This window comes from Ascaphus truei, chromosome 1, assembly GCF_040206685.1.
Source record: "Ascaphus truei isolate aAscTru1 chromosome 1, aAscTru1.hap1, whole genome shotgun sequence".
Classification (NCBI taxonomy): Eukaryota; Metazoa; Chordata; class Amphibia; order Anura; family Ascaphidae; genus Ascaphus; species Ascaphus truei.
Genome location: NC_134483.1, coordinates 70,286,175 through 70,310,387, shown reverse-complemented (window position 1 = coordinate 70,310,387; position 24,213 = coordinate 70,286,175). Strand labels below are relative to the sequence as shown.

The window sequence follows — 24,213 nt, the reverse complement described above, 5'->3', positions numbered from 1 at the left end:
AATTCAAGGGGTTGAACAAAAACATCGTAGGAAACGTTTAGGAATTGCAACCATTTTCATACACAGTCCCCTTATTTCAGGGGCTCAAATGTAATTGGACAAATTAACACAATCATAAATGAAATGTTCATTTTTAATACTTTGTCGAGAATCCTTTGCAGGCAATGACTGCTTGAAGTCTGGAACGCATGGACATCACCAAACGCTGGGTTTCCTCCTTTGTGATGCTTTGCCAGGCTTTTACTGCAGCTGTCTTCAGTTGTTGTTGTTTGTTTGTGGGTCTTTCTGCCTAAAGTTTTGTCTTCAGCCAGTGGAATGCATGCTCGATCGGGTTGAGATCAGGTGATTGATTCGGCCATTGCAGAATATGCCACTTCTTTGCCTTAAAAAAAACTCCTGGGTTGCTTTTGCAGTATGTTTTGGGTCATTGTCCATCTGTAAAGTGAAGCGCCGTCCAATCAACTTCGCTGTATTTGCTCCTCTTGTGAAGTCTTCTCTTTATGGTAGACTTGGATAATGATATAAATAAATAATGAAATAAATAAATATATAGCGCTATCCGTTTAGGTTGTGTTGTGAATTCAACTTTGTTCACAGATCTCCAGTTTCAGGCATAGCACAGAACAGTGTCGGCCTAGGATGCTCCCTTCCTTTCGTATGCAAATGTTTACAAGAGTCTGTACCTGCTTCAAACCCGCTCACATGCTGCATGCTGTAGTTGTTGTTGTTGGGCACATTGTATCATTTGGGAGGTATTTTTGAATGGTGAAAGGATATAGAAGGTTCACTATTTATTTAGTTAATTCACTTGAGGTGGTGTGCTTTGAATGTCTTTTCCCCCAATCGGATGTGAACTGCGGAAAGGTAGCCTCCTTATGTTGACTGGGGTGTGCCCGGGAGGCGGTGGTCCCGTTGCCCAAAACAACTCATACTTACCTGGCAGGGGAGATACCATGATCATGAAGGTGGTTCACCCAGGGTGAGGCTCATCCATTGCACTTCGGGTGTGCTGACCCCTGCGATTTCCCCAAATGCGGGAAACTCGACTGCATAATTTATGGTAGTGGGGGACTGCGTTCGCGCTTTCCCCTGATTATTCTTGGTAAAAGATAGACTTGCCACCCGCATGTGCACAACCCCCATTCCTTGCACCTTCAAGTTGACTCCTCCTTGATCATGCACCCATTTCTAATAGCGTCTTACGCTGAATTTGCATTCAAAATTGCTATCTTCACCGCTGGCTTTTAGCAATCCCAGTGTAGGAAACCGACCACTGTTAAGCCTTCCGTCGTGGGGGTCTTTTGCTGTTCCCTGACTGGCCTCTTTTTTCCCTTGGTATGATTTCCAATGCGCAATGCACGGATAACCAATAGATGGCAATGCAAGATCACATGTACTGTATCTAGTATTCTGACTTTAAAAAAGCCCCAAAGTTCTTCAATAGTGTCTGAAAAGAATGTCACCCGAGACAAAGTACTACAGGAATGATTGCAACTTTTGGTCTCCAGGTCATTGGACTAAGTATCTTCGGGAAGCACTTGGCTTCTAGTTACACCACTGTATCTATGGCACTTGATTCTGAATGTTCCTTTCCACATGGATGCGAAAGAAGAAATTGAAAGTCGAGATGGTTAAAAGGATCGTTTGAAGCTAGCAGTATCTGTGGACAAATTAACTTCATGGCTGTGCTCTTAAGTTTCAACTGAGGTTACACTGTGAGCACTGGGGAGACATACTGACTGCTAGGTTTGGATGCTCACTTCCTTTCATATGCAAATTGAGGAGAGTCTGTGCCCGTTGATAAAAGGCTGACTGACTGTCTGGGCGACGTCACCACATGCAAATGTCTTTTCTGCAAGGCACCATGGGAGTTCTTGTACATGTATTGTGTGCATGGTTGAATGTGGGAGATATCATTAGTAGTGAAATAATATGAAAGCTCCCCTAATCAGCAGCTTAAGTGAGGAGGTGTGCTTTGAATGTCTCTTCCCCCAATCGGATGTGAACTGCGGAAAGGTAGCCTCCTTATGTTGACTGGGGTGTGCCCGGGAGGCGGTGGTCCCGTTGCCCAAAACAACTCATACTTACCTGGCAGGGGAGATACCATGATCATGAAGGTGGTTCACCCAGGGTGAGGCTCATCCATTGCACTTCGGGTGTGCTGACCCCTGCGATTTCCCCAAATGCGGGAAACTCGACTGCATAATTTATGGTAGTGGGGGACTGCGTTCGCGCTTTCCCCTGATTTTCTTGGTAAAAGATAGACTTGCATAAGCATCTACTTCAATACTTTTTTTTTTGCTTTAATATTTTACTTTTCTTATCACTACACCCTTCCCAGGGTTTGTACTTTTTCGGCACTCTTTCTTTGCTTTTCGAGCACTTTTCTCTTGCATACATACAGTTAGGTCCGGAAATAATTGGACACTAACACAATGTTCATCGTTTTGGCTCTGTACGCCACCACAATGGATTTGAAATGAAACAACCGAGATGCAATCGAAGTGCAGACTTTCAGCTTTAATTCAAGGGGTTGAACAAAAACATCGTAGGAAACGTTTAGGAATTGCAACCATTTTCATACACAGTCCCCTTATTTCAGGGGCTCAAATGTAATTGGACAAATTAACACAATCATAAATGAAATGTTCATTTTTAATACTTTGTCGAGAATCCTTTGCAGGCAATGACTGCTTGAAGTCTGGAACGCATGGACATCACCAAACGCTGGGTTTCCTCCTTTGTGATGCTTTGCCAGGCTTTTACTGCAGCTGTCTTCAGTTGTTGTTGTTTGTTTGTGGGTCTTTCTGCCTAAAGTTTTGTCTTCAGCCAGTGGAATGCATGCTCGATCGGGTTGAGATCAGGTGATTGATTCGGCCATTGCAGAATATGCCACTTCTTTGCCTTAAAAAAAACTCCTGGGTTGCTTTTGCAGTATGTTTTGGGTCATTGTCCATCTGTAAAGTGAAGCGCCGTCCAATCAACTTCGCTGTATTTGCTCCTCTTGTGAAGTCTTCTCTTTATGGTAGACTTGGATAATGATATAAATAAATAATGAAATAAATAAATATATAGCGCTATCCGTTTAGGTTGTGTTGTGAATTCAACTTTGTTCACAGATCTCCAGTTTCAGGCATAGCACAGAACAGTGTCGGCCTAGGATGCTCCCTTCCTTTCGTATGCAAATGTTTACAAGAGTCTGTACCTGCTTCAAACCCGCTCACATGCTGCATGCTGTAGTTGTTGTTGTTGGGCACATTGTATCATTTGGGAGGTATTTTTGAATGGTGAAAGGATATAGAAGGTTCACTATTTATTTAGTTAATTCACTTGAGGTGGTGTGCTTTGAATGTCTTTTCCCCCAATCGGATGTGAACTGCGGAAAGGTAGCCTCCTTATGTTGACTGGGGTGTGCCCGGGAGGCGGTGGTCCCGTTGCCCAAAACAACTCATACTTACCTGGCAGGGGAGATACCATGATCATGAAGGTGGTTCACCCAGGGTGAGGCTCATCCATTGCACTTCGGGTGTGCTGACCCCTGCGATTTCCCCAAATGCGGGAAACTCGACTGCATAATTTATGGTAGTGGGGGACTGCGTTCGCGCTTTCCCCTGATTATTCTTGGTAAAAGATAGACTTGCCACCCGCATGTGCACAACCCCCATTCCTTGCACCTTCAAGTTGACTCCTCCTTGATCATGCACCCATTTCTAGTAGCGTCTTACGCTGAATTTGCATTCAATTACGCTGAATTTGCATTCAAAATTGCTATCTTCACCGCTGGCTTTTAGCAATCCCAGTGTAGGAAACCGACCACTTTTAAGCCTTCAGTCGTGGGGGTCTTTTGCTGTTCCCTGACTGGCCTCTTTTTTTCCCTTGGTATGATTTCCAATGCGCAATGCATGGATAACCAATAGATGGCAATGCAAGATCACATGTACTGTATCTAGTATTCTGACTTTAAAAAAGCCCCAAAGTTCTTCAATAGTGTCTGAAAAGAATGTCACCCGAGACAAAGTACTACAGGAATGATTGCAACTTTTGGTCTCCAGGTCATTGGACTAAGTATCTTCGGGAAGCACTTGGCTTCTAGTTACACCACTGTATCTATGGCACTTGATTCTGAATGTTCCTTTCCACATGGATGCGAAAGAAGAAATTGAAAGTCGATATGGTTAAAAGGATCGTTTGAAGCTAGCAGTATCTGTGGACAAATTAACTTCATGGCTGTGCTCTTAAGTTTCAACTGAGGTTACACTGTGAGCACTGGGGAGACATACTGCTAGGTTTGGATGCTCACTTCCTTTCATATGCAAATTGAGGAGAGTCTGTGCCCGTTGATAAAAGGCTGACTGACTGTCTGTGCGACGTCACCACATGCAAATGTCTTTTCTGCAAGGCACCATGGGAGTTCTTGTACATGTATTGTGTGCATGCTTGAATGTGGGAGATATCATTAGTAGTGAAATAATATGAAAGGTCCCCTAATCAGCAGCTCAAGTGAGGAGGTGTGCTTTGAATGTCTTTTCCCCCAATTGGATGTGAACTGCGGAAAGGTAGCCTCCTTATGTTGACTGGGGTGTGCCCGGGAGGCGGTGGTCCCGTTGCCCAAAACAACTCATACTTACCTGGCAGGGGAGATACCATGATCATGAAGGTGGTTCACCCAGGGTGAGGCTCATCCATTGCACTTCGGGTGTGCTGACCCCTGCGATTTCCCCAAATGCGGGAAACTCGACTGCATAATTTATGGTAGTGGGGGACTGCGTTCGCGCTTTCCCCTGATTTTCTTGGTAAAAGATAGACTTGCATAAGCATCTACTTCAATACTTTTTTTTTCTGCTTTAATATTTTACTTTTCTTATCACTACACCCTTCCCAGGGTTTGTACTTTTTCGGCACTCTTTCTTTGCTTTTCGAGCACTTTTCTCTTGCATACATACAGTTAGGTCCGGAAATAATTGGACACTAACACAATGTTCATCGTTTTGCCTCTGTACGCCACCACAATGGATTTGAAATGAAACAACCGAGATGCAATCGAAGTGCAGACTTTCAGCTTTAATTCAAGGGGTTGGACAAAAACATCGTAGGAAACGTTTAGGAATTGCAACCATTTTCATACACAGTCCCCTTATGTCAGGGGCTCAAATGTAATTGGACAAATTAACACAATCATAAATAAAATGTTCATTTTTAATACTTTGTCGAGAATCCTTTGCAGGCAATGACTGCTTGAAGTCTGGAACGCATGGACATCACCAAACGCTGGGTTTCCTCCTTTGTGATGCTTTGCCAGGCTTTTACTGCAGCTGTCTTCAGTTGTTGTTGTTTGTTTGGGGGTCTTTCTGCCTTAAGTTTTGTCTTCAGCCAGTGGAATGCATGCTCGATCGGGTCGAGATCAGGTGATTGACTCGGACATTGCAGAATATGCCACTTATTTGCCTTAAAAAAAACTCCTGGGTTGCTTTTGCAGTATGTTTTGGGTCATTGTCCATCTGTAAAGTGAAGCGCCGTCCAATCAACTTCGCTGTATTTGCTCCTCTTGTGAAGTCTTCCCTTTATGGTAGACTTGGATAATGATATAAATAAATAATGAAATAAATAAATATATAGCGCTATCCGTTTAGGTTGTGTTGTGAATTCAACTTTGTTCACAGCTCTCCAGTTCCATTTCAGGCATAGCACAGAACAGTGTCGGCCTAGGATGCTCCCTTCCTTTCGTATGCAAATGTTTACAAGAGTCTGTACCTGCTTCAAACCCGCTCACATGCTGCATGCTGTAGTTGTTGTTGTTGGGCACATTGTATCATTTGGGAGGTTTTTTTGAATGGTGAAAGGATATAGAAGGTTCACTATTTATTTAGTTAATTCACTTGAGGTGGTGTGCTTTGAATGTCTTTTCCCCCAATTGGATGTGAACTGCGGAAAGGTAGCCTCCTTATGTTGACTGGGGTGTGCCCGGGAGGCGGTGGTCCCGTTGCCCAAAACAACTCATACTTACCTGGCAGGGGAGATACCATGATCATGAAGGTGGTTCACCCAGGGTGAGGCTCATCCATTGCACTTCGGGTGTGCTGACCCCTGCGATTTCCCCAAATGCGGGAAACTCGACTGCATAATTTATGGTAGTGGGGGACTGCGTTCGCGCTTTCCCCTGATTTTCTTGGTAAAAGATAGACTTGCATAAGCATCTACTTCAATACTTTTTTTTTCTGCTTTAATATTTTACTTTTCTTATCACTACACCCTTCCCAGGGTTTGTACTTTTTCGGCACTCTTTCTTTGCTTTTCGAGCACTTTTCTCTTGCATACATACAGTTAGGTCCGGAAATAATTGGACACTAACACAATGTTCATCGTTTTGCCTCTGTACGCCACCACAATGGATTTGAAATGAAACAACCGAGATGCAATCGAAGTGCAGACTTTCAGCTTTAATTCAAGGGGTTGGACAAAAACATCGTAGGAAACGTTTAGGAATTGCAACCATTTTCATACACAGTCCCCTTATGTCAGGGGCTCAAATGTAATTGGACAAATTAACACAATCATAAATAAAATGTTCATTTTTAATACTTTGTCGAGAATCCTTTGCAGGCAATGACTGCTTGAAGTCTGGAACGCATGGACATCACCAAACGCTGGGTTTCCTCCTTTGTGATGCTTTGCCAGGCTTTTACTGCAGCTGTCTTCAGTTGTTGTTGTTTGTTTGGGGGTCTTTCTGCCTTAAGTTTTGTCTTCAGCCAGTGGAATGCATGCTCGATCGGGTCGAGATCAGGTGATTGACTCGGACATTGCAGAATATGCCACTTATTTGCCTTAAAAAAAACTCCTGGGTTGCTTTTGCAGTATGTTTTGGGTCATTGTCCATCTGTAAAGTGAAGCGCCGTCCAATCAACTTCGCTGTATTTGCTCCTCTTGTGAAGTCTTCCCTTTATGGTAGACTTGGATAATGATATAAATAAATAATGAAATAAATAAATATATAGCGCTATCCGTTTAGGTTGTGTTGTGAATTCAACTTTGTTCACAGCTCTCCAGTTCCATTTCAGGCATAGCACAGAACAGTGTCGGCCTAGGATGCTCCCTTCCTTTCGTATGCAAATGTTTACAAGAGTCTGTACCTGCTTCAAACCCGCTCACATGCTGCATGCTGTAGTTGTTGTTGTTGGGCACATTGTATCATTTGGGAGGTTTTTTTGAATGGTGAAAGGATATAGAAGGTTCACTATTTATTTAGTTAATTCACTTGAGGTGGTGTGCTTTGAATGTCTTTTCCCCCAATCGGATGTGAACTGCGGAAAGGTAGCCTCCTTATGTTGACTGGGGTGTGCCCGGGAGGCGGTGGTCCCGTTGCCCAAAACAACTCATACTTACCTGGCAGGGGAGATACCATGATCATGAAGGTGGTTCACCCAGGGTGAGGCTCATCCATTGCACTTCGGGTGTGCTGACCCCTGCGATTTCCCCAAATGCGGGAAACTCGACTGCATAATTTATGGTAGTGGGGGACTGCGTTCGCGCTTTCCCCTGATTTTCTTGGTAAAAGATAGACTTGCATAAGCATCTACTTCAATACTTTTTTTTTTGCTTTAATATTTTACTTTTCTTATCACTACACCCTTCCCAGGGTTTGTACTTTTTCGGCACTCTTTCTTTGCTTTTCGAGCACTTTTCTCTTGCATACATACAGTTAGGTCCGGAAATAATTGGACACTAACACAATGTTCATCGTTTTGGCTCTGTACGCCACCACAATGGATTTGAAATGAAACAACCGAGATGCAATCGAAGTGCAGACTTTCAGCTTTAATTCAAGGGGTTGAACAAAAACATCGTAGGAAACGTTTAGGAATTGCAACCATTTTCATACACAGTCCGCTTATGTCAGGGGCTCAAATGTAATTGGACAAATTAACACAATCATAAATGAAATGTTCATTTTTAATACTTTGTCGAGAATCCTTTGCAGGCAATGACTGCTTGAAGTCTGGAACGCATGGACATCACCAAACGCTGGGTTTCCTCCTTTGTGATGCTTTGCCAGGCTTTTACTGCAGCTGTCTTCAGTTGTTGTTGTTTGTTTGTGGGTCTTTCTGCCTAAAGTTTTGTCTTCAGCCAGTGGAATGCATGCTCGATCGGGTTGAGATCAGGTGATTGATTCGGCCATTGCAGAATATGCCACTTCTTTGCCTTAAAAAAAACTCCTGGGTTGCTTTTGCAGTATGTTTTGGGTCATTGTCCATCTGTAAAGTGAAGCGCCGTCCAATCAACTTCGCTGTATTTGCTCCTCTTGTGAAGTCTTCCCTTTATGGTAGACTTGGATAATGATATAAATAAATAATGAAATAAATAAATATATAGCGCTATCCGTTTAGGTTGTGTTGTGAATTCAACTTTGTTCACAGCTCTCCAGTTCCATTTCAGGCATAGCACAGAACAGTGTCGGCCTAGGATGCTCCCTTCCTTTCGTATGCAAATGCTTACAAGAGTCTGTACCTGCTTCAAACCCGCTCACATGCTGCATGCTGTAGTTGTTGTTGTTGGGCACATTGTATCATTTGGGAGGTTTTTTTGAATGGTGAAAGGATATAGAAGGTTCACTATTTATTTAGTTAATTCACTTGAGGAGGTGTGCTTTGAATGTCTTTTCCCCCAATTGGATGTGAACTGCGGAAAGGTAGCCTCCTTATGTTGACTGGGGTGTGCCCGGGAGGCGGTGGTCCCGTTGCCCAAAACAACTCATACTTACCTGGCAGGGGAGATACCATGATCATGAAGGTGGTTCACCCAGGGTGAGGCTCATCCATTGCACTTCGGGTGTGCTGACCCCTGCGATTTCCCCAAATGCGGGAAACTCGACTGCATAATTTATGGTAGTGGGGGACTGCGTTCGCGCTTTCCCCTGATTATTCTTGGTAAAAGATAGACTTGCTACCCGCATGTGCACAACCCCCATTCCTTTCACCTTCAAGTTGACTCCTCCTTTATCATGCACCCATTTCTAATAGCGTCTTACGCTGAATTTGCATTCAAAATTGCTATCTTCACCGCTGGCTTTTAGCAATCCCAGTGTAGGAAACCGACCACTTTTAAGCCTTCCGTCGTGGGGTGGGCTTTTGCTTTTCCCTGACTGGCCTCTTTTTTCCCTTGGTATGATTTCCAATGCGCAATGCATGGATAACCAATAGATGGCAATGCAAGATCACATGTACTGTATCTAGTATTCTGACGTTTAAAAAAGCCCCAAAGTTCTTCAATAGTGTCTGAAAAGAATGTCACCCGAGACAAAGTACTACAGGAATGATTGCAACTTTTGGTCTCCAGGTCATTGGACTAAGTATCTTCGGGAAGCACTTGGCTTCTAGTTACACCACTGTATCTATGGCACTGGATTCTGAATGTTCCTTTCCACATGGATGCGAAAGAAGAAATTGAAAGTCGAGATGGTTAAAAGGATCGTTTGAAGCTAGCAGTATCTGTGGACAAATTAACTTCATGGCTGTGCTCTTAAGTTTCAACTGAGGTTACACTGTGAGCACTGGGGAGACATACTGCTAGGTTTGGATGCTCACTTCCTTTCATATGCAAATTGAGGAGAGTCTGTGCCCGTTGAAAAAAGGCTGACTGACTGTCTGTGCGACGTCACCACATGCAAATGTCTTTTCTGCAAGGCACCATGGGAGTTCTTGTACATGTATTGTGGGCATGGTTGAATGTGGGAGATATCATTAGTAGTGAAATAATATGAAAGGTCCCCTAATCAGCAGCTTAAGTGAGGAGGTGTGCTTTGAATGTCTCTTCCCCCAATCGGATGTGAACTGCGGAAAGGTAGCCTCCTTATGTTGACTGGGGTGTGCCCGGGAGGCGGTGGTCCCGTTGCCTAAAACAACTCATACTTACCTGGCAGGGGAGATACCATGATCATGAAGGTGGTTCACCCAGGGTGAGGCTCATCCATTGCACTTCGGGTGTGCTGACCCCTGCGATTTCCCCAAATGCGGGAAACTCGACTGCATAATTTATGGTAGTGGGGGACTGCGTTCGCGCTTTCCCCTGATTATTCTTGGTAAAAGATAGACTTGCTACCCGCATGTGCACAACCCCCATTCCTTTCACCTTCAAGTTGACTCCTCCTTTATCATGCACCCATTTCTAATAGCGTCTTACGCTGAATTTGCATTCAAAATTGCTATCTTCACCGCTGGCTTTTAGCAATCCCAGTGTAGGAAACCGACCACTTTTAAGCCTTCCGTCGTGGGGTGGGCTTTTGCTTTTCCCTGACTGGCCTCTTTTTTCCCTTGGTATGATTTCCAATGCGCAATGCATGGATAACCAATAGATGGCAATGCAAGATCACATGTACTGTATCTAGTATTCTGACGTTTAAAAAAGCCCCAAAGTTCTTCAATAGTGTCTGAAAAGAATGTCACCCGAGACAAAGTACTACAGGAATGATTGCAACTTTTGGTCTCCAGGTCATTGGACTAAGTATCTTCGGGAAGCACTTGGCTTCTAGTTACACCACTGTATCTATGGCACTGGATTCTGAATGTTCCTTTCCACATGGATGCGAAAGAAGAAATTGAAAGTCGAGATGGTTAAAAGGATCGTTTGAAGCTAGCAGTATCTGTGGACAAATTAACTTCATGGCTGTGCTCTTAAGTTTCAACTGAGGTTACACTGTGAGCACTGGGGAGACATACTGCTAGGTTTGGATGCTCACTTCCTTTCATATGCAAATTGAGGAGAGTCTGTGCCCGTTGAAAAAAGGCTGACTGACTGTCTGTGCGACGTCACCACATGCAAATGTCTTTTCTGCAAGGCACCATGGGAGTTCTTGTACATGTATTGTGGGCATGGTTGAATGTGGGAGATATCATTAGTAGTGAAATAATATGAAAGGTCCCCTAATCAGCAGCTTAAGTGAGGAGGTGTGCTTTGAATGTCTCTTCCCCCAATCGGATGTGAACTGCGGAAAGGTAGCCTCCTTATGTTGACTGGGGTGTGCCCGGGAGGCGGTGGTCCCGTTGCCTAAAACAACTCATACTTACCTGGCAGGGGAGATACCATGATCATGAAGGTGGTTCACCCAGGGTGAGGCTCATCCATTGCACTTCGGGTGTGCTGACCCCTGCGATTTCCCCAAATGCGGGAAACTCGACTGCATAATTTATGGTAGTGGGGGACTGCGTTCGCGCTTTCCCCTGATTCTTCTTGGTAAAAGATAGACTTGCTACCCGCATGTGCACAACCCCCATTCCTTTCACCTTCAAGTTGACTCCTCCTTTATCATGCACCCATTTCTAATAGCGTCTTACGCTGAATTTGCATTCAAAATTGCTATCTTCACCGCTGGCTTTTAGCAATCCCAGTGTAGGAAACCGACCACTTTTAAGCCTTCCGTCGTGGGGTGGGCTTTTGCTTTTCCCTGACTGGCCTCTTTTTTCCCTTGGTATGATTTCCAATGCGCAATGCATGGATAACCAATAGATGGCAATGCAAGATCACATGTACTGTATCTAGTATTCTGACTTTTAAAAAAGCCCCAAAGTTCTTCAATAGTGTCTGAAAAGAATGTCACCCGAGACAAAGTACTACAGGAATGATTGCAACTTTTGGTCTCCAGGTCATTGGACTAAGTATCTTCGGGAAGCACTTGGCTTCTAGTTACACCACTGTATCTATGGCACTGGATTCTGAATGTTCCTTTCCACATGGATGCGAAAGAAGAAATTGAAAGTCGAGATGGTTAAAAGGATCGTTTGAAGCTAGCAGTATCTGTGGACAAATTAACTTCATGGCTGTGCTCTTAAGTTTCAACTGAGGTTACACTGTGAGCACTGGGGAGACATACTGCTAGGTTTGGATGCTCACTTCCTTTCATATGCAAATTGAGGAGAGTCTGTGCCCGTTGAAAAAAGGCTGACTGACTGTCTGTGCGACGTCACCACATGCAAATGTCTTTTCTGCAAGGCACCATGGGAGTTCTTGTACATGTATTGTGGGCATGGTTGAATGTGGGAGATATCATTAGTAGTGAAATAATATGAAAGGTCCCCTAATCAGCAGCTTAAGTGAGGAGGTGTGCTTTGAATGTCTCTTCCCCCAATCGGATGTGAACTGCGGAAAGGTAGCCTCCTTATGTTGACTGGGGTGTGCCCGGGAGGCGGTGGTCCCGTTGCCTAAAACAACTCATACTTACCTGGCAGGGGAGATACCATGATCATGAAGGTGGTTCACCCAGGGTGAGGCTCATCCATTGCACTTCGGGTGTGCTGACCCCTGCGATTTCCCCAAATGCGGGAAACTCGACTGCATAATTTATGGTAGTGGGGGACTGCGTTCGCGCTTTCCCCTGATTATTCTTGGTAAAAGATAGACTTGCTACCCGCATGTGCACAACCCCCATTCCTTTCACCTTCAAGTTGACTCCTCCTTTATCATGCACCCATTTCTAATAGCGTCTTACGCTGAATTTGCATTCAAAATTGCTTTCTTCACCGCTGGCTTTTAGCAATCCCAGTGTAGGAAACCGACCACTTTTAAGCCTTCCGTCGTGGGGTGGGCTTTTGCTTTTCCCTGACTGGCCTCTTTTTTCCCTTGGTATGATTTCCAATGCGCAATGCATGGATAACCAATAGATGGCAATGCAAGATCACATGTACTGTATCTAGTATTCTGACGTTTAAAAAAGCCCCAAAGTTCTTCAATAGTGTCTGAAAAGAATGTCACCCGAGACAAAGTACTACAGGAATGATTGCAACTTTTGGTCTCCAGGTCATTGGACTAAGTATCTTCGGGAAGCACTTGGCTTCTAGTTACACCACTGTATCTATGGCACTGGATTCTGAATGTTCCTTTCCACATGGATGCGAAAGAAGAAATTGAAAGTCGAGATGGTTAAAAGGATCGTTTGAAGCTAGCAGTATCTGTGGACAAATTAACTTCATGGCTGTGCTCTTAAGTTTCAACTGAGGTTACACTGTGAGCACTGGGGAGACATACTGCTAGGTTTGGATGCTCACTTCCTTTCATATGCAAATTGAGGAGAGTCTGTGCCCGTTGAAAAAAGGCTGACTGACTGTCTGTGCGACGTCACCACATGCAAATGTCTTTTCTGCAAGGCACCATGGGAGTTCTTGTACATGTATTGTGGGCATGGTTGAATGTGGGAGATATCATTAGTAGTGAAATAATATGAAAGGTCCCCTAATCAGCAGCTTAAGTGAGGAGGTGTGCTTTGAATGTCTCTTCCCCCAATCGGATGTGAACTGCGGAAAGGTAGCCTCCTTATGTTGACTGGGGTGTGCCCGGGAGGCGGTGGTCCCGTTGCCTAAAACAACTCATACTTACCTGGCAGGGGAGATACCATGATCATGAAGGTGGTTCACCCAGGGTGAGGCTCATCCATTGCACTTCGGGTGTGCTGACCCCTGCGATTTCCCCAAATGCGGGAAACTCGACTGCATAATTTATGGTAGTGGGGGACTGCGTTCGCGCTTTCCCCTGATTATTCTTGGTAAAAGATAGACTTGCTACCCGCATGTGCACAACCCCCATTCCTTTCACCTTCAAGTTGACTCCTCCTTTATCATGCACCCATTTCTAATAGCGTCTTACGCTGAATTTGCATTCAAAATTGCTATCTTCACCGCTGGCTTTTAGCAATCCCAGTGTAGGAAACCGACCACTTTTAAGCCTTCCGTCGTGGGGTGGGCTTTTGCTTTTCCCTGACTGGCCTCTTTTTTCCCTTGGTATGATTTCCAATGCGCAATGCATGGATAACCAATAGATGGCAATGCAAGATCACATGTACTGTATCTAGTATTCTGACTTTTAAAAAAGCCCCAAAGTTCTTCAATAGTGTCTGAAAAGAATGTCACCCGAGACAAAGTACTACAGGAATGATTGCAACTTTTGGTCTCCAGGTCATTGGACTAAGTATCTTCGGGAAGCACTTGGCTTCTAGTTACACCACTGTATCTATGGCACTGGATTCTGAATGTTCCTTTCCACATGGATGCGAAAGAAGAAATTGAAAGTCGAGATGGTTAAAAGGATCGTTTGAAGCTAGCAGTATCTGTGGACAAATTAACTTCATGGCTGTGCTCTTAAGTTTCAACTGAGGTTACACTGTGAGCACTGGGGAGACATACTGCTAGGTTTGGATGCTCACTTCCTTTCATATGCAAATTGAGGAGAGTCTGTGCCCGTTGAAAAAAGGCTGACTGACTGTCTGTGCGACGTCACCACATGCAAATGTCTTTTCTGCAAGGCACCATGGGAGTTCTTGTACATGTATTGTGGGCATGGTTGAATGTGGGAGATATCATTAGTAGTGAAATAATATGAAAGGTCCCCTAATCAGCAGCTTAAGTGAGGAGGTGTGCTTTGAATGTCTCTTCCCCCAATCGGATGTGAACTGCGGAAAGGTAGCCTCCTTATGTTGACTGGGGTGTGCCCGGGAGGCGGTGGTCCCGTTGCCTAAAACAACTCATACTTACCTGGCAGGGGAGATACCATGATCATGAAGGTGGTTCACCCAGGGTGAGGCTCATCCATTGCACTTCGGGTGTGCTGACCCCTGCGATTTCCCCAAATGCGGGAAACTCGACTGCATAATTTATGGTAGTGGGGGACTGCGTTCGCGCTTTCCCCTGATTATTCTTGGTAAAAGATAGACTTGCTACCCGCATGTGCACAACCCCCATTCCTTTCACCTTCAAGTTGACTCCTCCTTTATCATGCACCCATTTCTAATAGCGTCTTACGCTGAATTTGCATTCAAAATTGCTATCTTCACCGCTGGCTTTTAGCAATCCCAGTGTAGGAAACCGACCACTTTTAAGCCTTCCGTCGTGGGGTGGGCTTTTGCTTTTCCCTGACTGGCCTCTTTTTTCCCTTGGTATGATTTCCAATGCGCAATGCATGGATAACCAATAGATGGCAATGCAAGATCACATGTACTGTATCTAGTATTCTGACTTTTAAAAAAGCCCCAAAGTTCTTCAATAGTGTCTGAAAAGAATGTCACCCGAGACAAAGTACTACAGGAATGATTGCAACTTTTGGTCTCCAGGTCATTGGACTAAGTATCTTCGGGAAGCACTTGGCTTCTAGTTACACCACTGTATCTATGGCACTGGATTCTGAATGTTCCTTTCCACATGGATGCGAAAGAAGAAATTGAAAGTCGAGATGGTTAAAAGGATCGTTTGAAGCTAGCAGTATCTGTGGACAAATTAACTTCATGGCTGTGCTCTTAAGTTTCAACTGAGGTTACACTGTGAGCACTGGGGAGACATACTGACTGCTAGGTTTGGATGCTCACTTCCTTTCATATGCAAATTGAGGAGAGTCTGTGCCCGTTGATAAAAGGCTGACTGACTGTCTGGGCGACGTCACCACATGCAAATGTCTTTTCTGCAAGGCACCATGGGAGTTCTTGTACATGTATTGTGTGCATGGTTGAATGTGGGAGATATCATTAGTAGTGAAATAATATGAAAGCTCCCCTAATCAGCAGCTTAAGTGAGGAGGTGTGCTTTGAATGTCTCTTCCCCCAATCGGATGTGAACTGCGGAAAGGTAGCCTCCTTATGTTGACTGGGGTGTGCCCGGGAGGCGGTGGTCCCGTTGCCCAAAACAACTCATACTTACCTGGCAGGGGAGATACCATGATCATGAAGGTGGTTCACCCAGGGTGAGGCTCATCCATTGCACTTCGGGTGTGCTGACCCCTGCGATTTCCCCAAATGCGGGAAACTCGACTGCATAATTTATGGTAGTGGGGGACTGCGTTCGCGCTTTCCCCTGATTATTCTTGGTAAAAGATAGACTTGCCACCCGCATGTGCACAACCCCCATTCCTTGCACCTTCAAGTTGACTCCTCCTTGATCATGCACCCATTTCTAATAGCGTCTTACGCTGAATTTGCATTCAAAATTGCTATCTTCACCGCTGGCTTTTAGCAATCCCAGTGTAGGAAACCGACCACTGTTAAGCCTTCCGTCGTGGGGGTCTTTTGCTGTTCCCTGACTGGCCTCTTTTTTCCCTTGGTATGATTTCCAATGCGCAATGCACGGATAACCAATAGATGGCAATGCAAGATCACATGTACTGTATCTAGTATTCTGACTTTAAAAAAGCCCCAAAGTTCTTCAATAGTGTCTGAAAAGAATGTCACCCGAGACAAAGTACTACAGGAATGATTGCAACTTTTGGTCTCCAGGTCATTGGACTAAGTATCTTCGGGAAGCACTTGGCTTCTAGTTACACCACTGTATCTATGGCACTTGATTCTGAATGTTCCTTTCCACATGGATGCGAAAGAAGAAATTGAAAGTCGAGATGGTTAAAAGGATCGTTTGAAGCTAGCAGTATCTGTGGACAAATTAACTTCATGGCTGTGCTCTTAAGTTTCAACTGAGGTTACACTGTGAGCACTGGGGAGACATACTGACTGCTAGGTTTGGATGCTCACTTCCTTTCATATGCAAATTGAGGAGAGTCTGTGCCCGTTGATAAAAGGCTGACTGACTGTCTGGGCGACGTCACCACATGCAAATGTCTTTTCTGCAAGGCACCATGGGAGTTCTTGTACATGTATTGTGTGCATGGTTGAATGTGGGAGATATCATTAGTAGTGAAATAATATGAAAGCTCCCCTAATCAGCAGCTTAAGTGAGGAGGTGTGCTTTGAATGTCTCTTCCCCCAATCGGATGTGAACTGCGGAAAGGTAGCCTCCTTATGTTGACTGGGGTGTGCCCGGGAGGCGGTGGTCCCGTTGCCCAAAACAACTCATACTTACCTGGCAGGGGAGATACCATGATCATGAAGGTGGTTCACCCAGGGTGAGGCTCATCCATTGCACTTCGGGTGTGCTGACCCCTGCGATTTCCCCAAATGCGGGAAACTCGACTGCATAATTTATGGTAGTGGGGGACTGCGTTCGCGCTTTCCCCTGATTTTCTTGGTAAAAGATAGACTTGCATAAGCATCTACTTCAATACTTTTTTTTTTGCTTTAATATTTTACTTTTCTTATCACTACACCCTTCCCAGGGTTTGTACTTTTTCGGCACTCTTTCTTTGCTTTTCGAGCACTTTTCTCTTGCATACATACAGTTAGGTCCGGAAATAATTGGACACTAACACAATGTTCATCGTTTTGGCTCTGTACGCCACCACAATGGATTTGAAATGAAACAACCGAGATGCAATCGAAGTGCAGACTTTCAGCTTTAATTCAAGGGGTTGAACAAAAACATCGTAGGAAACGTTTAGGAATTGCAACCATTTTCATACACAGTCCCCTTATTTCAGGGGCTCAAATGTAATTGGACAAATTAACACAATCATAAATGAAATGTTCATTTTTAATACTTTGTCGAGAATCCTTTGCAGGCAATGACTGCTTGAAGTCTGGAACGCATGGACATCACCAAACGCTGGGTTTCCTCCTTTGTGATGCTTTGCCAGGCTTTTACTGCAGCTGTCTTCAGTTGTTGTTGTTTGTTTGTGGGTCTTTCTGCCTAAAGTTTTGTCTTCAGCCAGTGGAATGCATGCTCGATCGGGTTGAGATCAGGTGATTGATTCGGCCATTGCAGAATATGCCACTTCTTTGCCTTAAAAAAAACTCCTGGGTTGCTTTTGCAGTATGTTTTGGGTCATTGTCCATCTGTAAAGTGAAGCGCCGTCCAATCAACTTCGCTGTATTTGCTCCTCTTGTGAAGTCTTCTCTTTATGGTAGACTTGGATAATGATATAAATAAATAATGAAATAAATAAATATATAGCGCTATCCGTTTAGGTTGTGTTGTGAATTCAACTTTGTTCACAGATCTCCAGTTTCAGGCATAGCACAGAACAGTGTCGGCCTAGGATGCTCCCTTCCTTTCGTATGCAAATGTTTACAAGAGTCTGTACCTGCTTCAAACCCGCTCACATGCTGCATGCTGTAGTTGTTGTTGTTGGGCACATTGTATCATTTGGGAGGTATTTTTGAATGGTGAAAGGATATAGAAGGTTCACTATTTATTTAGTTAATTCACTTGAGGTGGTGTGCTTTGAATGTCTTTTCCCCCAATCGGATGTGAACTGCGGAAAGGTAGCCTCCTTATGTTGACTGGGGTGTGCCCGGGAGGCGGTGGTCCCGTTGCCCAAAACAACTCATACTTACCTGGCAGGGGAGATACCATGATCATGAAGGTGGTTCACCCAGGGTGAGGCTCATCCATTGCACTTCGGGTGTGCTGACCCCTGCGATTTCCCCAAATGCGGGAAACTCGACTGCATAATTTATGGTAGTGGGGGACTGCGTTCGCGCTTTCCCCTGATTATTCTTGGTAAAAGATAGACTTGCCACCCGCATGTGCACAACCCCCATTCCTTGCACCTTCAAGTTGACTCCTCCTTGATCATGCACCCATTTCTAATAGCGTCTTACGCTGAATTTGCATTCAAAATTGCTATCTTCACCGCTGGCTTTTAGCAATCCCAGTGTAGGAAACCGACCACTGTTAAGCCTTCCGTCGTGGGGGTCTTTTGCTGTTCCCTGACTGGCCTCTTTTTTCCCTTGGTATGATTTCCAATGCGCAATGCACGGATAACCAATAGATGGCAATGCAAGATCACATGTACTGTATCTAGTATTCTGACTTTAAAAAAGCCCCAAAGTTCTTCAATAGTGTCTGAAAAGAATGTCACCCGAGACAAAGTACTACAGGAATGATTGCAACTTTTGGTCTCCAGGTCATTGGACTAAGTATCTTCGGGAAGCACTTGGCTTCTAGTTACACCACTGTATCTATGGCACTTGATTCTGAATGTTCCTTTCCACATGGATGCGAAAGAAGAAATTGAAAGTCGAGATGGTTAAAAGGATCGTTTGAAGCTAGCAGTATCTGTGGACAAATTAACTTCATGGCTGTGCTCTTAAGTTTCAACTGAGGTTACACTGTGAGCACTGGGGAGACATACTGACTGCTAGGTTTGGATGCTCACTTCCTTTCATATGCAAATTGAGGAGAGTCTGTGCCCGTTGATAAAAGGCTGACTGACTGTCTGGGCGACGTCACCACATGCAAATGTCTTTTCTGCAAGGCACCATGGGAGTTCTTGTACATGTATTGTGTGCATGGTTGAATGTGGGAGATATCATTAGTAGTGAAATAATATGAAAGCTCCCCTAATCAGCAGCTTAAGTGAGGAGGTGTGCTTTGAATGTCTCTTCCCCCAATCGGATGTGAACTGCGGAAAGGTAGCCTCCTTATGTTGACTGGGGTGTGCCCGGGAGGCGGTGGTCCCGTTGCCCAAAACAACTCATACTTACCTGGCAGGGGAGATACCATGATCATGAAGGTGGTTCACCCAGGGTGAGGCTCATCCATTGCACTTCGGGTGTGCTGACCCCTGCGATTTCCCCAAATGCGGGAAACTCGACTGCATAATTTATGGTAGTGGGGGACTGCGTTCGCGCTTTCCCCTGATTTTCTTGGTAAAAGATAGACTTGCATAAGCATCTACTTCAATACTTTTTTTTTTGCTTTAATATTTTACTTTTCTTATCACTACACCCTTCCCAGGGTTTGTACTTTTTCGGCACTCTTTCTTTGCTTTTCGAGCACTTTTCTCTTGCATACATACAGTTAGGTCCGGAAATAATTGGACACTAACACAATGTTCATCGTTTTGGCTCTGTACGCCACCACAATGGATTTGAAATGAAACAACCGAGATGCAATCGAAGTGCAGACTTTCAGCTTTAATTCAAGGGGTTGAACAAAAACATCGTAGGAAACGTTTAGGAATTGCAACCATTTTCATACACAGTCCCCTTATTTCAGGGGCTCAAATGTAATTGGACAAATTAACACAATCATAAATGAAATGTTCATTTTTAATACTTTGTCGAGAATCCTTTGCAGGCAATGACTGCTTGAAGTCTGGAACGCATGGACATCACCAAACGCTGGGTTTCCTCCTTTGTGATGCTTTGCCAGGCTTTTACTGCAGCTGTCTTCAGTTGTTGTTGTTTGTTTGTGGGTCTTTCTGCCTAAAGTTTTGTCTTCAGCCAGTGGAATGCATGCTCGATCGGGTTGAGATCAGGTGATTGATTCGGCCATTGCAGAATATGCCACTTCTTTGCCTTAAAAAAAACTCCTGGGTTGCTTTTGCAGTATGTTTTGGGTCATTGTCCATCTGTAAAGTGAAGCGCCGTCCAATCAACTTCGCTGTATTTGCTCCTCTTGTGAAGTCTTCTCTTTATGGTAGACTTGGATAATGATATAAATAAATAATGAAATAAATAAATATATAGCGCTATCCGTTTAGGTTGTGTTGTGAATTCAACTTTGTTCACAGATCTCCAGTTTCAGGCATAGCACAGAACAGTGTCGGCCTAGGATGCTCCCTTCCTTTCGTATGCAAATGTTTACAAGAGTCTGTACCTGCTTCAAACCCGCTCACATGCTGCATGCTGTAGTTGTTGTTGTTGGGCACATTGTATCATTTGGGAGGTATTTTTGAATGGTGAAAGGATATAGAAGGTTCACTATTTATTTAGTTAATTCACTTGAGGTGGTGTGCTTTGAATGTCTTTTCCCCCAATCGGATGTGAACTGCGGAAAGGTAGCCTCCTTATGTTGACTGGGGTGTGCCCGGGAGGCGGTGGTCCCGTTGCCCAAAACAACTCATACTTACCTGGCAGGGGAGATACCATGATCATGAAGGTGGTTCACCCAGGGTGAGGCTCATCCATTGCACTTCGGGTGTGCTGACCCCTGCGATTTCCCCAAATGCGGGAAACTCGACTGCATAATTTATGGTAGTGGGGGACTGCGTTCGCGCTTTCCCCTGATTATTCTTGGTAAAAGATAGACTTGCCACCCGCATGTGCACAACCCCCATTCCTTGCACCTTCAAGTTGACTCCTCCTTGATCATGCACCCATTTCTAATAGCGTCTTACGCTGAATTTGCATTCAAAATTGCTATCTTCACCGCTGGCTTTTAGCAATCCCAGTATAGGAAACCGACCACTGTTAAGCCTTCCGTCGTGGGGGTCTTTTGCTGTTCCCTGACTGGCCTCTTTTTTCCCTTGGTATGATTTCCAATGCGCAATGCACGGATAACCAATAGATGGCAATGCAAGATCACATGTACTGTATCTAGTATTCTGACTTTAAAAAAGCCCCAAAGTTCTTCAATAGTGTCTGAAAAGAATGTCACCCGAGACAAAGTACTACAGGAATGATTGCAACTTTTGGTCTCCAGGTCATTGGACTAAGTATCTTCGGGAAGCACTTGGCTTCTAGTTACACCACTGTATCTATGGCACTTGATTCTGAATGTTCCTTTCCACATGGATGCGAAAGAAGAAATTGAAAGTCGAGATGGTTAAAAGGATCGTTTGAAGCTAGCAGTATCTGTGGACAAATTAACTTCATGGCTGTGCTCTTAAGTTTCAACTGAGGTTACACTGTGAGCACTGGGGAGACATACTGACTGCTAGGTTTGGATGCTCACTTCCTTTCATATGCAAATTGAGGAGAGTCTGTGCCCGTTGATAAAAGGCTGACTGACTGTCTGGGCGACGTCACCACATGCAAATGTCTTTTCTGCAAGGCACCATGGGAGTTCTTGTACATGTATTGTGTGCATGGTTGAATGTGGGAGATATCATTAGTAGTGAAATAATATGAAAGCTCCCCTAATCAGCAGCTTAAGTGAGGAGGTGTGCTTTGAATGTCTCTTCCCCCAATCGGATGTGAACTGCGGAAAGGTAGCCTCCTTATGTTGACTGGGGTGTGCCCGGGAGGCGGTGGTCCCGTTGCCCAAAACAACTCATACTTACCTGGCAGGGGAGATACCATGATCATGAAGGTGGTTCACCCAGGGTGAGGCTCATCCATTGCACTTCGGGTGTGCTGACCCCTGCGATTTCCCCAAATGCGGGAAACTCGACTGCATAATTTATGGTAGTGGGGGACTGCGTTCGCGCTTTCCCCTGATTATTCTTGGTAAAAGATAGACTTGCCACCCGCATGTGCACAACCCCCATTCCTTGCACCTTCAAGTTGACTCCTCCTTGATCATGCACCCATTTCTAATAGCGTCTTACGCTGAATTTGCATTCAAAATTGCTATCTTCACCGCTGGCTTTTAGCAATCCCAGTGTAGGAAACCGACCACTGTTAAGCCTTCCGTCGTGGGGGTCTTTTGCTGTTCCCTGACTGGCCTCTTTTTTCCCTTGGTATGATTTCCAATGCGCAATGCACGGATAACCAATAGATGGCAATGCAAGATCACATGTACTGTATCTAGTATTCTGACTTTAAAAAAGCCCCAAAGTTCTTCAATAGTGTCTGAAAAGAATGTCACCCGAGACAAAGTACTACAGGAATGATTGCAACTTTTGGTCTCCAGGTCATTGGACTAAGTATCTTCGGGAAGCACTTGGCTTCTAGTTACACCACTGTATCTATGGCACTTGATTCTGAATGTTCCTTTCCACATGGATGCGAAAGAAGAAATTGAAAGTCGAGATGGTTAAAAGGATCGTTTGAAGCTAGCAGTATCTGTGGACAAATTAACTTCATGGCTGTGCTCTTAAGTTTCAACTGAGGTTACACTGTGAGCACTGGGGAGACATACTGACTGCTAGGTTTGGATGCTCACTTCCTTTCATATGCAAATTGAGGAGAGTCTGTGCCCGTTGATAAAAGGCTGACTGACTGTCTGGGCGACGTCACCACATGCAAATGTCTTTTCTGCAAGGCACCATGGGAGTTCTTGTACATGTATTGTGTGCATGGTTGAATGTGGGAGATATCATTAGTAGTGAAATAATATGAAAGCTCCCCTAATCAGCAGCTTAAGTGAGGAGGTGTGCTTTGAATGTCTCTTCCCCCAATCGGATGTGAACTGCGGAAAGGTAGCCTCCTTATGTTGACTGGGGTGTGCCCGGGAGGCGGTGGTCCCGTTGCCCAAAACAACTCATACTTACCTGGCAGGGGAGATACCATGATCATGAAGGTGGTTCACCCAGGGTGAGGCTCATCCATTGCACTTCGGGTGTGCTGACCCCTGCGATTTCCCCAAATGCGGGAAACTCGACTGCATAATTTATGGTAGTGGGGGACTGCGTTCGCGCTTTCCCCTGATTTTCTTGGTAAAAGATAGACTTGCATAAGCATCTACTTCAATACTTTTTTTTTTGCTTTAATATTTTACTTTTCTTATCACTACACCCTTCCCAGGGTTTGTACTTTTTCGGCACTCTTTCTTTGCTTTTCGAGCACTTTTCTCTTGCATACATACAGTTAGGTCCGGAAATAATTGGACACTAACACAATGTTCATCGTTTTGGCTCTGTACGCCACCACAATGGATTTGAAATGAAACAACCGAGATGCAATCGAAGTGCAGACTTTCAGCTTTAATTCAAGGGGTTGAACAAAAACATCGTAGGAAACGTTTAGGAATTGCAACCATTTTCATACACAGTCCCCTTATTTCAGGGGCTCAAATGTAATTGGACAAATTAACACAATCATAAATGAAATGTTCATTTTTAATACTTTGTCGAGAATCCTTTGCAGGCAATGACTGCTTGAAGTCTGGAACGCATGGACATCACCAAACGCTGGGTTTCCTCCTTTGTGATGCTTTGCCAGGCTTTTACTGCAGCTGTCTTCAGTTGTTGTTGTTTGTTTGTGGGTCTTTCTGCCTAAAGTTTTGTCTTCAGCCAGTGGAATGCATGCTCGATCGGGTTGAGATCAGGTGATTGATTCGGCCATTGCAGAATATGCCACTTCTTTGCCTTAAAAAAAACTCCTGGGTTGCTTTTGCAGTATGTTTTGGGTCATTGTCCATCTGTAAAGTGAAGCGCCGTCCAATCAACTTCGCTGTATTTGCTCCTCTTGTGAAGTCTTCTCTTTATGGTAGACTTGGATAATGATATAAATAAATAATGAAATAAATAAATATATAGCGCTATCCGTTTAGGTTGTGTTGTGAATTCAACTTTGTTCACAGATCTCCAGTTTCAGGCATAGCACAGAACAGTGTCGGCCTAGGATGCTCCCTTCCTTTCGTATGCAAATGTTTACAAGAGTCTGTACCTGCTTCAAACCCGCTCACATGCTGCATGCTGTAGTTGTTGTTGTTGGGCACATTGTATCATTTGGGAGGTATTTTTGAATGG

General features: G+C 44.4%; 1 protein-coding gene and 19 non-coding genes across 20 annotated transcripts in view; all 20 read left to right on the top strand.

The window, feature by feature from the left end:
- Window positions 1-24,213, top strand: part of SLC38A9 (solute carrier family 38 member 9) — a 212,587-nt gene that overhangs the window by 77,734 nt on the left and 110,640 nt on the right. The gene's annotated exons all lie outside the window — the stretch shown is intronic.
- LOC142472895 (U1 spliceosomal RNA) lies at window positions 929-1,092 on the top strand. The gene has a single exon (XR_012789883.1). It is a non-coding gene; the product is annotated as a U1 spliceosomal RNA (small nuclear RNA).
- Window positions 2,081-2,244, top strand: LOC142472890 (U1 spliceosomal RNA). The gene has a single exon (XR_012789882.1). It is a non-coding gene; the product is annotated as a U1 spliceosomal RNA (small nuclear RNA).
- On the top strand, window positions 3,451-3,614 carry LOC142472886 (U1 spliceosomal RNA). Its single transcript, XR_012789881.1, has one exon. It is a non-coding gene; the product is annotated as a U1 spliceosomal RNA (small nuclear RNA).
- LOC142472881 (U1 spliceosomal RNA) lies at window positions 4,621-4,784 on the top strand. The gene has a single exon (XR_012789880.1). It is a non-coding gene; the product is annotated as a U1 spliceosomal RNA (small nuclear RNA).
- Window positions 5,997-6,160, top strand: LOC142472874 (U1 spliceosomal RNA). The gene has a single exon (XR_012789878.1). It is a non-coding gene; the product is annotated as a U1 spliceosomal RNA (small nuclear RNA).
- On the top strand, window positions 7,373-7,536 carry LOC142472868 (U1 spliceosomal RNA). The gene has a single exon (XR_012789876.1). It is a non-coding gene; the product is annotated as a U1 spliceosomal RNA (small nuclear RNA).
- LOC142472863 (U1 spliceosomal RNA) lies at window positions 8,748-8,911 on the top strand. Its single transcript, XR_012789874.1, has one exon. It is a non-coding gene; the product is annotated as a U1 spliceosomal RNA (small nuclear RNA).
- LOC142472858 (U1 spliceosomal RNA) lies at window positions 9,899-10,062 on the top strand. Its single transcript, XR_012789869.1, has one exon. It is a non-coding gene; the product is annotated as a U1 spliceosomal RNA (small nuclear RNA).
- LOC142472853 (U1 spliceosomal RNA) lies at window positions 11,050-11,213 on the top strand. Its single transcript, XR_012789868.1, has one exon. It is a non-coding gene; the product is annotated as a U1 spliceosomal RNA (small nuclear RNA).
- On the top strand, window positions 12,201-12,364 carry LOC142472848 (U1 spliceosomal RNA). The gene has a single exon (XR_012789867.1). It is a non-coding gene; the product is annotated as a U1 spliceosomal RNA (small nuclear RNA).
- On the top strand, window positions 13,352-13,515 carry LOC142472842 (U1 spliceosomal RNA). The gene has a single exon (XR_012789864.1). It is a non-coding gene; the product is annotated as a U1 spliceosomal RNA (small nuclear RNA).
- On the top strand, window positions 14,503-14,666 carry LOC142472836 (U1 spliceosomal RNA). The gene has a single exon (XR_012789860.1). It is a non-coding gene; the product is annotated as a U1 spliceosomal RNA (small nuclear RNA).
- LOC142472830 (U1 spliceosomal RNA) lies at window positions 15,658-15,821 on the top strand. Its single transcript, XR_012789859.1, has one exon. It is a non-coding gene; the product is annotated as a U1 spliceosomal RNA (small nuclear RNA).
- LOC142472824 (U1 spliceosomal RNA) lies at window positions 16,810-16,973 on the top strand. Its single transcript, XR_012789857.1, has one exon. It is a non-coding gene; the product is annotated as a U1 spliceosomal RNA (small nuclear RNA).
- LOC142472817 (U1 spliceosomal RNA) lies at window positions 18,180-18,343 on the top strand. The gene has a single exon (XR_012789856.1). It is a non-coding gene; the product is annotated as a U1 spliceosomal RNA (small nuclear RNA).
- Window positions 19,332-19,495, top strand: LOC142472810 (U1 spliceosomal RNA). Its single transcript, XR_012789854.1, has one exon. It is a non-coding gene; the product is annotated as a U1 spliceosomal RNA (small nuclear RNA).
- On the top strand, window positions 20,702-20,865 carry LOC142472802 (U1 spliceosomal RNA). Its single transcript, XR_012789853.1, has one exon. It is a non-coding gene; the product is annotated as a U1 spliceosomal RNA (small nuclear RNA).
- Window positions 21,854-22,017, top strand: LOC142472799 (U1 spliceosomal RNA). Its single transcript, XR_012789852.1, has one exon. It is a non-coding gene; the product is annotated as a U1 spliceosomal RNA (small nuclear RNA).
- On the top strand, window positions 23,006-23,169 carry LOC142472794 (U1 spliceosomal RNA). Its single transcript, XR_012789847.1, has one exon. It is a non-coding gene; the product is annotated as a U1 spliceosomal RNA (small nuclear RNA).